The following is a 13,347-nucleotide window of genomic DNA, read 5'->3' as shown; positions in this document are numbered from 1 at the left end:
ATAAGAATTAAAAAGCTTATTTTTACTAGTTTTGGAGAGCTGAGTTTCCATCTATCAGCTTTTGTTTTCGAGATATCTTATGAAAATATGTAAAATTCATTGAATTTTTTTTTTACAATTTTTACACTATTAAGAAAAAATAAATTTATGACTCAATATAAACTTTCCAAACGACCGCGAGTAATTATGACTGAAAAAAGATATAAAAGTTTTATTTTTGTAAATTTTCCCTAAATCTGCCAAAATTGGGAATTTCGACAAACTTGTAAGAAGAATTATGGATTTTTCATAAAGCATGAGTCAAATTTTTCGCAGTCTTCAACAAAGTTGTTAAATGAGTTAACATTTTTCATATAAAATACTCAAAAACTTTCATGGATGATGTTTTAAATAGAACAATTTATATTTTCTAAAGCATTGTATCCCTGAAATAAGAATAATCTAGCCAAAATAAAATCCTTGATTCAATAGAAGATAATGAATTTATCCAAAATCAGCTTTAAGTTTTCATGTAAGTTCATTAGTTTACCAGACACTTTGATCAATTTCATTCGAAACTAAGCAATTTTTTAATTTTTAATCATCTTAATTTTCTAATCTTATTTATTCATTTCTTTTCAGAATTTACAAAAAAAGGGTTGATTTAAAAATGTTGTTGTTATATCTTGAATTTGAAAAAAAAAAATCATGATTAGAAATGTGAACTTTTGATTAGAAATTTCCATGTTGAACATAACGGATTTTTTTTTTTTCAAAACATATAGGCAATTGATAATTAAACGCAATGTACTAAAAAATAAAAGGAAAAAATGAATATTCAATTAAATTATCAAGCGCAGGTTTTATAGTTTACAATTTATAAAATTCAATTGATAACTGATGGGAACAGTATTTTAGTGCTTATTTTTTAATGATTGATTTGGTAGATTCTGGCATCCTGAACTCCAATCTTTCGTCGTCGTCGTTTATAATTTAAAAAATGAATTTGAAATGAATGATACTTCATTAAATTTAGAAATAATATTTTGATGATAATGATGATAAATTATCTAAAAAAATTAAATTCTCCAGTTTTTCAAAATCTGGAAAGTACTCCTGATCTTACTGAAAAAAGTATAAAGAAATTTATCCTTCATTTTATTTAACAAATTTGTTGAAGTTTGCAAAACAATGTGATTTTTGTTTTTGAAAAATATTCAAAATTAAATTTGGTCTGAGACTTTTATGAACTTTCTCTAAAATTTTTGTATGATTCAGAAAGGAAAAATCAAACAAAAAGAAAACTACTTTTTTCTAGCAAATAACTTGCTAATTTTTTTTTTTTTGCTAATTTTAGTAGTAAACACTTGTCACATGGAAACTAACTTGTTGATAAAACTTCTTAGTGTTTTCGTTTATTGGCAGTGGAAACCTAGTTACCCACGAGTTTTGCCCTAAGGGCATCCGCAGCAATCGCGAGTATAGTGAAAATGCTCACGCGTTTGATCACTTTTAAACCGCACCGGGGGTTAGTATGTGGGTGAGCAAAATAGGGCCGTTGCCGTCGGGACCGACAAAATCACCAAATTTGCTCACTAGAAAGGGGCGAGAGCAAACATGCACTGAAAAAAATCTACCATTGAAGACTAAGTTCAACAAACGATGTTTATTAAAATTTTGTAATTTTGATAAACAATTTGTTGATTAATTAAGCAATTGTGGCTCTTCTTTTGATTCGTTCGAACGTGCGGACGGAATTTTGTTCGCGGGGGGATCGGAAATGTGTCGAAAATTATATAGAGCCATTTTGGAAGTATTCTGTGCTGGGTCGAAAGAGGTGAAAATTTAGGCCCTCGGAATCGGTGGCCCAGGGTTTGTTCTTCGCAGCCGAGTGGGTCGTCGGAATTAGCATAATTTTGAACAGTGCAGAACTTGCAATTGACCAGCATCGAGTAACAACAACGTAAGCAATGCAGGTAAGTAAAAAAACTGTTTATTTAGCGAAAATTTATTTTTTTTAAATTTTTTTCTACCCTCCGTACAGGTTGGAAAAGTATAGGCAGCAAATAGAAAAAAAAACTTCACTGTCTGACCGGGGCCATGAGCAGCATCTTTAGCAGATAAGTTTGAACCGGGGCAATGACGCATACAATCCTCCTTCTCGCTGCGCTGCACCAGGGAAAACGGTTCCGACTCACTGAAGCCAAAGTCTTGGACCAGCGGCGGAAAACCTCCTGTTTGATCGTGGAACTCCACAGCAGCTGGCATATTTCGCGCAAGTTCCGCTGAATTTCGGATGATTCCGGCTGACACTGCACAGAAGTTCTAGCTGCATCCGCAACCTGACCCGGTTGCTGGTCGCTCGAAACTGCGTGGCCCTGTTGCTGCTGCACTGAACCAAATTGGACGATTAAATTTATAAGGTCATTCCAATAAATCTCACTATTCACAGTCAAATTTAAGCTACTAAATTATCCTTTAAGAGATATAGCAAAATCAAATAAATTGTATCTGCTTCACTCACTTGGTGAAATGCATAGAACAATCCAATAATTATTGAACCAAATTGGGCTATAACATTTATAGGGTCAATCTAATAGATCTTATCATACAGTGTGTTATAGAAACTAACGATAAATCCATTACGAAATATGGAAAAATCCAATGAATTTCAGAAGCTTGTTATACCTTGGAAAAAATATATAAAATTCCTATAAATTCCATCATTCTAAAGTATGTGTACATGTTGGCGTGTCCGTTTCAACTGTTTGGGGAACATAAATCAAGAAGAACGATTGTTTGTGTTGGGCCAGTAATTTTTTAGCCGGAAGATTTTACCAGTTGAGTGGCAGCAAAGAAAACGGAAATTCCATCGCTTTGATAAAAGCTAAACATTTAAAAACGTAAGTTAGAAAAGTGGAACGGCTGAACGACTTGGTGTTGATAATTTGATATCTCTCCTAACAGATAAAACACGGGACTTAAAATGGCGGCCAGCAGCGGAGAAATACAGATCGCGGACTTTAGCTAGTACACTCACGGTTCTATTCTTCGCCATGCATAGGTAATTCATATTTTTCCAAAATAACATAATTCGTTTGAAACTAAATCCTGATTTTTATTCCCAGGAAGAACACCATTCCTCCAGATCTGCAGCACCCGACCAACGGAAACAGGATTATTTATGCACCAGCCAGGATCAATATGCATCAGGCATGCAATCACATCCCATCACCCACAAAAAGTGTTTGAAGTGCAGTGCAGTGTAACTTTATTTTTGTAAGATTTTTTAATATCTTGATTTAATTGTTATAATAAATGTTTTAACGAAGTAAATTTGTTTATTTATAAATCAGATGAGAAATAGAAATTAAAATACAGACATATTTCATTGCAACCATAGAACCATTCATTACACTAGGTTAAATAATAAATTGTAATAATTTCGCTCTCTATAACATTTATTGAAAATTCTTATAAAATAAATCGAGGAAAAGGAAGGACACCAGCTCTAATGGGTATCCTTTCAGAGCATGAATTTTGATAGCTTACTTGCAAAGTTCGGCTAGTCAAATAATTTTGAATAATTTTGGTGAGATATACAGGAAAATCAAATCGAGCTAATTTAGCTACTAAACCTTTGTGCCAAACACTGTCAAAAGCTTTTTCAATATCAAGAAGAGCAACACCAGTTGAATAACCTTCAGATTTGCTAGCGTTAATCATATTAGTTACACTCAAAAGTTGATGTGTAGTAGAATGTCCATGACGAAAACCAAATTGTTCATCAGGGAAAATAGAATTCTGATTAATGTGAATCATCATTCTATTCAAAATAACTCTCTCAAATAGTTTACTTAAAGAAGGAAGCAAACTGATTGGTCGATAACTTGAAGGCTCTGAAGCACTTTTTCCAGGTTTCAAAATTGGAGTTACTTTGGCATTTTTCCATTTATTGGGAAAATAAGCCAAGTGAAAACATTTATTGAAGATTTTAACTAAAAAATTTAAAGTGCTTTCAGGCAACTTTTTAATAAGAATATAGAAAATCCCATCTTCCCCCGGGGCTTTCATATTTTTAAATTTTTTGAAAATCAATTTAAGTTCATCAATATTTGTCTCACAAGAACTTTCAAACACAATTTGCTTAGAAAGAATATCATCAAATTCTAGGGAAATTTGAGCATCAATTGGACTTACAACGTTTAAATTAAAATCATGAGCAGACTCAAATTGTTGGGCTAATTTTTGAGCTTTTTCTGAATTAGTTAAAAGAAGTTTATCCCCATCTTTCAAAGTAGGAATTGGCTTCTGGGGCTTTTTTAGGATTTTAGTTAATTTCCAAAATGGCTTTGAGTAGGGTTTTATGTCCTCTACTGCTTTAGCAAAATTTTCATTACGAATGAAATTTAAACGACGTTTGATCTCTTTTTGAAGGTCGCAATAAATTAATTTCAAATAAGGATCCCTAGTACGTTGATATTGGCGTCGACGAATGTTTTTCAGTCGTATCAAAAACTGAAGATCATCATCAATTAAAGGTTGATTAAATTTATGTTTAACTTTAGGTATTGAAGCGGCTCTAGCATTGACTATTGAAGTTGTCAAATTTTCTACAGCCAAATCAATATCTTCTATTGAATTCAATGGAACGTTTACATCTAAATTACGTTCAATAAAATTCATATATCGCTCCCAGTTAGCCTTTTGAAAATAAAAAAATGATTTTAAAGGGTTTTCAATGGGACTTTGGGATAAAGAAAATGTTACTGGAAGGTGGTCTGAATCGAGGTCCGCATGAGTAACTAATTGACTACAATGCTCGCCTAAATCCGTTAGAACCAAATCAATTGTGGAGGGATTTCTAATTGAAGAAAAACAAGTATGCCCATTAGGATATTCAACAGTATAATAACCTGCAGAGCAGTCATTAAACAAAATATTCCCATTTGAATTTGATGAAATATTATTCCAAGATCGGTGTTTTGCATTAAAGTCACCAATAATAAAAAATTTAGATTTATTTCTGGTGAGTTTTTGTAAATCTCCCTTCAAAAAATTTTTCTGTTCACCGCTACATTGAAAAGGCAAATATGCGGCAACAATTATAATTTTCCCCATAGAAGTTTCTAATTCAATTCCAATTGTTTCTAAGACTTTTGTATTGAAAGAAGGAAGAAGTCTAAATTTGAGACGACTATTGATGACAATAGCTACACCCCCACCTTGTCGATCAAGTCGATCATTTCGTAAAATTTTAAAGAAAGCATTGCTTTTTAAGTTATTGTCTGGCTTTAAAAAAGTTTCAGTGATGGCAGCAATATGTATGTTTTGAGTTTTCAAAAATAAAAAGAATTCATCTTGGTTAGCCAGCAAAGATCTAGCGTTCCAATTCATAATATTTAAACATCTATTTGGATCCATGAGGGAATCGTAAAGTCATAATAATTTTGTTAGCATAATTAAAAGAAGTTTGGAAAGCTTCAAACATTGAATTTGCTTTCAACATAAGTTGCATCATTTCCATTAAATTTTGATGCAAAAATTTTAATTTTTCCTCAGTAATCTCACCCAAATCAACAAAATTGTTGGAATCAGAAGAGGAAGGAGAAGAAAAAGTATTTGAATTTCGGGGGTTTTCCCAAGCCTTCGCATGAACGTTGAGACTTGGTTTTTTCCCATTTTTATTATTTATGCCTGGAGAAGGCAACCCATTTTCAACCACCTCTGAGAACGATAAACAACGAGTCTGTGGCGCAGAATCAGCCCAGGTAACATTAAAATCACTTCGGGTATTACCCAGCCGTGATTCCAATGTAGGCCGAGGCTGACTGCGAACAGGCAGGTTGTTTGCCGGTCTGACGTGTGTAGACGAAAAAGAGGAAGGAGGAGAAGAAACTTTTCTGGAAACTTTGGGGTTTTTCCTAGAAGCAACAATTTTTGCCCTAACGGGACAATCTAGAGAATTCGAGGAATGATTACCTGCGCAATTCGCACACTTAAAAAATTCTGTTTTTGGCTTATCACCTCCAAAAAGGCATTTAGATTTTTCATGATCGAATGAGCCGCAAAACATGCATCTGGCATTCATTCTACAATTTTTAGTGCCATGACAAAAAGCTTGACAACGACGACATTGCGTAATATTTTGTAAAAAATTGGTATGGGATTTACGAAAAGGTTCAAATTTTACTCGACAATGAAACATAAGACGAGCCTTTTCCAAAATTTTCAAATTATTGACCTGATCCTTTTTAAAATGGATCAAATAAAGTTCAGGAGCAAAACCAACACTACTGGTATTATTCGTGTTGGTTCTTTTCCTCATTTGAATTACTTGAATTGGAGAAAAACCTAACAAAGAATTTAATTCATTTGTGATCTCATCCGGTGTCTGATCGCCGGTGAGACCACGAAGTACAACTTTAAAAGGACGATCACCTCTAGTGTCGTACGTAAAAAAATGGTGTTTTTTATTATTCAAATAATTTAAATTTTTTGAAAATCATTAAAAGATTCCGCCAATATACGAGCAGTTCCCCTTCGACCGATCTGAAAAGAAATCTTCACATCCTTGACGGAAGTGACGATTTCTTTTCGAAAGGCATTGAAGTCAGGAATCGTGACCGTTATTGGTGGAATCTTTTCGTTTTTAAGAGTATAAGAAGAAGAAGAAGAAGGTTTCTTAGTACTCTTATCAGAATTAAATATGAATATTTCCTCATCACCAATGTTATGAAGGACATCGAATGAATTGGAAATTTCAACTTTTTTGGCAGATGGCCCTGGATTAGGTTCAGCAATCCGTTTTCTTCCGGCCCTTGAGCCGGCCGAAGACTTCCCCATGCTGGAAAGAAAAGAGAAAATATGAATTAAAGAAAATAAAAATAATTTTAGCACTGAAAAGTGCTGATTGAAATACAGGTAAGGAAAAAATAAATAATGTAAAATGTTCCTGCAGGTACACAGCAACGATACGATGCTCCGGCGTACGTGTTGACGGCTCAACGGTACAGATGGAAGTGGACCTTACATTCTTCATTTTTCTTTTCAACACAGCATCTGATACATAGAACATGCATTGCAGATACTACTACGGCCAGGCCGAACATGTGATGTAAAACGCAAAAGATACGGGAACATGGGATGGATGAAGCGTGGAGTTCCCTGTTAAACGCTTCTTATGATCATGTGGGGTTAGGATATGAAATTTAAAAACAGTTTCAAACGTTACTATGAATGAATGAAACATTGAACATTAAACTAAATTATGTAAAACCAATTCAAGGTATCTGGCACGACTTAGTTATTTTACATTTGACTCGCTGCATCTTATAACATGAACAGAACTCATCAATGAAAAAAACATTCGTCAGGTTTTCAGCGATTCGTTTCAATAAGTTCAAATTCATCCCGAGCCCACTGTGGTCGATTCTTGGGTAATTCTAGTCCAATCTTACAAAGCTTGAAATTTGTTTGATAAGTATAAACTCCATGATTCTAAACACTGTAATCATAATGTTTCAAAATTTTTATACTTGTTTATAAATTTTCATTTTTTTTTCAGAGCTTCTGTCAACAACTTCCTTTTTCAACCACAACCTACTCGAGAATAAAAAAAAAATAATCAGAAATAAATTACAAGAAAACAATGTTCAATTCGCAGTTTTTTTTTGTAATACAAGTGCTAAATGGATTTTAAAATCTAAGAGCAAGTTCACTGGTGTTGGGGGAAAAGTGGTAGAAATTTTGACATTTCACAGCACTGTTTTTATTTCAGCCGTATGTGATATAAATATTGCTATTTTTTCATCACAGCATGCGAAAATACAACACGTGTTGTAGAAAAACTTGAAGGCCACAGATCTTGAAAATATTTTTGTATGGCAAAATTTTCAAAAAGTGCAAAAAGTGACAAAATTTCTACCACTTTTTCCCAACACCAGTGAACTTGCTCTAAGAGCACCTGTATCCGTGATCCAAACAGCCGGTTTAGACCCAAATCCCGACCCAAGCAACCGCATCAGTTTTCCTTTATACCAGTTTCATCTCACATTTTTTTTTTAGTCTGTGTTCGGCAGTTGAGTGGTTAAAACGCTTTCGTTTAACTCTGGTGTGCTATTGTATCGAGCGCTTTTAAACAATAGTCTGTGGACAGTGTCCCAGATAACAGAACAGCCAAACACGTGGTAAGATGGCGGCCCCAGCTTACCATCTAACATCAAATGGTCAACGTTTGAACACTTTGGTCATCGATATGGGAAACGTTCCGTCAAGAAAAGTTAACATGATCATCATCTCAAAATTTGTCAACGAAAGTTTGAAGGTGGAATACTCGCAAGTGAAATCACTACAACACAACACAGGCAAGGCATTGGTATTCGTTGAGGTTGATTCCGAGGAATCAGCCATAGCGGCAACAGAAATCAACGGAGGGATCCATATTCTAACCGTTGAGCAAATAAAATATAAGGTCAGCGTATTCATGGAAGATGGAGCTACAACAGTACGTGTCCACGATGTGTCCCCACAAACCAATAACACGTTTATCATAAAAGCTTTGGAGGAGTTTGGAGAAATATTGTGGATTAAGGATGAATTCTGGACGGAACCTGCTCAGCTGAATGGTATCAAGAATGGGATACGTGCGGTTCGGGTGAAACTTCGCATCGCAGTTCCGTCTTACATCAACATCTGTGGCGAAGTCTCACTGGTCACCTACAAGCATCAACAGCAAACTTGCCGTCACTGCCACAAACCGGTCCATTGGGGGCGTAAGTGTATGGAAGCCAGCTACATGGAGATGCAACTGCAAGGTGGAAGCATCAGCGACCGTCTTATTGCGACAGGCGTGAACTATGCCGGTGCTGTTAAAAGGGTTGGTGTTCGAGAAGAGAGGGCAACTACAAGCAAGGCGAACACGGAAGGCATCAAAAGTAATGATGACACTAGATCCGAGGTAGGTTTGAAATTCACAAATTTAAATGATTTGCTTCGAAAAAATATTGCTCGCGATGAAGGTCACTCAGCAACGCACACAGAACACCAAAAGCACCACGAAACAACACCAATACTAACACAGACACGAACACAAAAATCACACAACGGAACTCACGATCGCGATCAAATGTTCGAAACCTGCGGGAAACGGTTGGGCGGAAGGGGAAACAAACCGATGGGCGAACCGGTTCTACGAACAGTATTGATCACATTGAGAATGTACTGCAAAGCAATTCTTACAGGGCACTTTTTTCTGATGATGATTTTGATAATGGGAATGAAGCGGGAAAAATGATTATTGAAAATAAATAATAACTGAAAATAAAATAGCATTTGAAAGAAAAATATGAATAATATGAATAATAATTTGTGTTACAATGTTGGAACAATTAATCTAAATGAAATAACAAATGGAAATAAAATAAATGCCTTGAAAACTTTTATTTTTTTGATGGATCTGGATATTTTGTTATTGCAAGAGGTTTCAAGAGAATTTTTTATAAACGGTTTTGAAAGTTTCTTTAATATTGATAATAATAAAAGAGGTACAGCAATTCTTGTAAAATCATATGTTAAAGTATCTAATGTTAGAAAAAGTCTTGATAGTCGTGCAATAAGTCTTAAAATTAATGAAAATGCAACAATATGCAGTGTGTATGCGCCTTCAGGGAGTGCACACAAAATAAATAGAGACATTTTTTTCAAAAACACTTTACCTTTATATGTAAATAATGGGTTTGGCGATTTAATAATAGGAGGTGATTTCAACAGTATTATTAATCAAAAAGATGCCAATCATATATCAAACTACAGTTTTTCGTTAAAATTTTTTGTTGAAAATTTACAGTTGGTTGATTCATGGGAAATAAAGAATAAAACTAAAATTGATTACACGTTTGTAAGAAATGGTTCTGGTGCAAGGTTAGATAGAATTTATGTGAGTAAAGGCATTAAAAATCATGTAGTACAGATTAAATCAAATTTGTGTTCTTTTTCTGACCATAAAGCGGTTATACTTAAAATTAGTTTACCTTATTTGGGCAAAAGTTCTGGAAGAGGTGTTTGGAGATTGAATGATATAGAAGAAAATTTGCTAGAATTTCGACAAAAATGGAACTATTGGATAACTCAGAGGAGATATTATAATTCGTGGTTATCGTGGTGGACTGATTTCGCGAAGATAAAAATTGTAGTTTTTTTTAAATGGAAACAAAACGTTATTAAGAAAAGATTCAGAGATACTGAGGAGTTTTTCTATTGTGCTTTGAATAATTTGTATAAAGATTACTTAGAAAATCCATTATTATTAGGAGAAATAAATAAAATCAAAGGAAAAATGTTGGCCAATCAGAGAATGATATCAAACAGTTTCTATCAAAACTCTAAAACATATGTATATAGCCGGAGAAGATGTTTCTATTTTTCAAGTTGCAGAAAATGTTCGAAATCGTGGAGGTTCTTCTATATGCTCTCTAGAAATAAATGGCACAATTGAAAATGATTTCAACGAAAATTGAACAAGAAATAGTCTCTTATTACATTGATCTTTTTAAAGAGCAACGTGTTGATGGCCCTCCTTTTCAACCAGCAAAGGTGCTTCCCGAAAACTTGACATCAAATACAAACTTAATGAATAGAAACAATTATCGCTCAGCTTCTGAGACGTGCAGACGTCTTTTTATTTCGAGTGCGCTTATCACAAGTGAAGCATCTAACGTTGGAAATTGTATTTCTCAGTGCCGTGCCGCGTCGCGTTTTGAAGTTTCCGCGATGAGGCGTGAAAATACCTTCAAGATAGACTGTTCGCAGTTTACCGTCAAGCCGTCGGTCGAAAAACTTTTTGGTTTCTGTCGATCCGTGCTTGGATTGAAGAGAGAAGACATTAAACGACTTCAGTGCCACAGAGGTGGAGCTTGTGCTTTCGTCAAGGTCACTGACTTGGCGATAGCACAAAAAGTCGTAGATGAACATGACGCGAAACATGAAGTGGAGGTTGGGGAGGGGAAGAAGATCAAGCTACGGATCAGCTTGGAAGATGGCAGTGTTGAAGTGCGGGTCCATGATCTTCCTGAAGACGTGCCCGAAGAAAAAATCGTCAGCTTCCTAAACGAGTCCGGTGAAGTGTTTTCGATCCGCGAAGTGATGTGGGGCGGAAGCGAAGAAGACGAAGGGATCCCGCTCGGCATATGGTCTGCCCGTATGATAGTTAAGCAGAATATCGATTCGTGGGTGAACATCGACGGAGAGACAGCGTTCGTCACCTACAAGGGACAGCTGCAAACTTGCCGCCACTGCAAGGAGCAAGCACACACTGGCATATCATGTGTCCAGAACAAAAAGCTTCTGTTTCAGAAGAGCTACGCAAACGTGGCGAAGCACTCTGGGCAGACGAACAGGTCAACCACCGGTCATCAACCCAGAAAGCCAGCTGGTGCGGGACCAAAAAACACAGTCGGTCAAAAGTGTACCGCTGCACCACCAGTGTTATCGTCGTCGGCGGCTTTTCCTGAACTGACTGCTCCGGGCCACGATGGAACCTCGAGCTCGAGCAACGAACCTGCAGTGGTGGTTGTACCATCACGAACCCAACGAACGCAAATCCCAACGTCGTCGTCGTTAGCCCTACCGCAACTGGTGGTCCCTCTGGTCGATGCTTTCAAGAAGCCAGCGGAGAAATCGGGGCGATCGAAGAGCAAAAGCAGCAATGGCAATGAAACCGACGATTCCACTGCCTCCACGAGTAGCAGAACGAGCCAACGAATCAGAAATAAAAAATCTCGACCAAATCCCACTGGAGACGGCATGGACGCCGAAGAGGAGCTGGCAATTCCATTGTAATGGCTCTTTCGTCGTACAACATCTCGTCGATCAACATCGGCACCATCACGAACCCCACGAAACTGAACGCTCTCCGAACCTTCATCAGCAGCCAAAACCTCGACATAGTGTGTCTGCAAGAAGTGGAAAACGAACAGCTCTCCTTGCCTGGCTTCACCGTTTTTTTCAACGTAGACCACACGAGAAGAGGCACAGCTATCGCACTTAAGCAGCACATCCAGGTCTCTCATGTCGAGCGAAGCCTGGACAGCCGTCTGCTTGCGCTGCGAGTGCAAGACACGACAATCTGCAATGTTTACGCTCCCTCGGGTTCCGCACTACGAGTTGCTCGGGAGAGTTTCTTCAGGGAAACACTTCCCTACTATCTCCGTCACCGCACTTCGCACGTCATCCTGACCGGCGACTTCAATTGTGTGCTTCGAGCATGCGATTCAAGCAGCCCAAACACCAGTCCCGCTCTCAAAACAGCCATCCAACAACTGCAGCTGCATGACGTATGGGAAAAATTATGTCCACGCGATAGTGGTTTCACGTACGTCTGCCGCAACTCCCAATCACGTCTCGATCGCATGTACGTCAGCAGCGGTTTGCGCGATCACCTGAGAGCAGCACACACCCACGTTTGCTCATTCACCGACCACAAAGCACTGACACTCCGCCTTTGCCTCCCACATCTGGGACAAGAGCAGGGCCGAGGTTTTTGGTCCCTCCGTCCACATCTTCTGACCCACGAGAACGTTGCGGAATTCCAGCAACAGTGGCAATACTGGACCCGACAGCGTAGAAATTTTGGCTCTTGGATCGAATGGTGGATTTCTTTTGCCAAGCCGAAAGTCAAACGATTTTTTAAGTGGAAATCTCGTGTGTTCTTCGAAGAATTCCACGACGAACATCAGCGCCTCTACAGCGAGCTGCGTGTTGCATACGATGGGTACTACCAGCACCCAGAAATGTTGGCTACCATCAACCGCCTGAAAGGTGAAATGCTCGCCCTACAACGGAGGTTTTCTCACACGTTCATGCGAATCAATGAAACGCATGTGGCGGGAGAACCCATCTCTGTATTCCAGTTGGGGGAAAGGCGAAGAAAAAAGACCGTCATCACACAGCTGCGGACGGAGCAGGACGAAACAATAGCAGAGCCGCATGCGATCGAGGCGCACATGATCGATTATTTCTCGACTCTCTATGCAGAAGAGGAAGCAGCAGAGGACGAAAGCAGCTTTGCCTGCGAAAATGTCGTCCCACCTAACGACCCATCGAACGAAGCCTGCACGAGAGAAATCACAACAGCCGAAATCTGGTCGGCAATATCATCAAGTGCTCCACGTAAGTCCCCCGGTTGCGATGGTATTCCAAGAGAGTTTTACCACCGCATGTTCGATGTCATCCACCGTGAACTGAATCTGCTGCTTAATGAGGCCCTCAGAGGAAATCTTCCCTCTGCATTTGTCGAAGGGATCATCGTGCTGGTGAAAAAGAGAGGTGGAGATAACACGGCGCGATCGTACCGCCCGATCTCGCTTCTCA

This window comes from Uranotaenia lowii, chromosome 3 (genome assembly GCF_029784155.1).
Source record: "Uranotaenia lowii strain MFRU-FL chromosome 3, ASM2978415v1, whole genome shotgun sequence".
NCBI lineage: Eukaryota > Metazoa > Arthropoda > Insecta > Diptera > Culicidae > Uranotaenia > Uranotaenia lowii.
The sequence above is the reverse complement of the archived record's forward strand: the minus strand, read 5'-3'. Positions refer to the sequence as shown.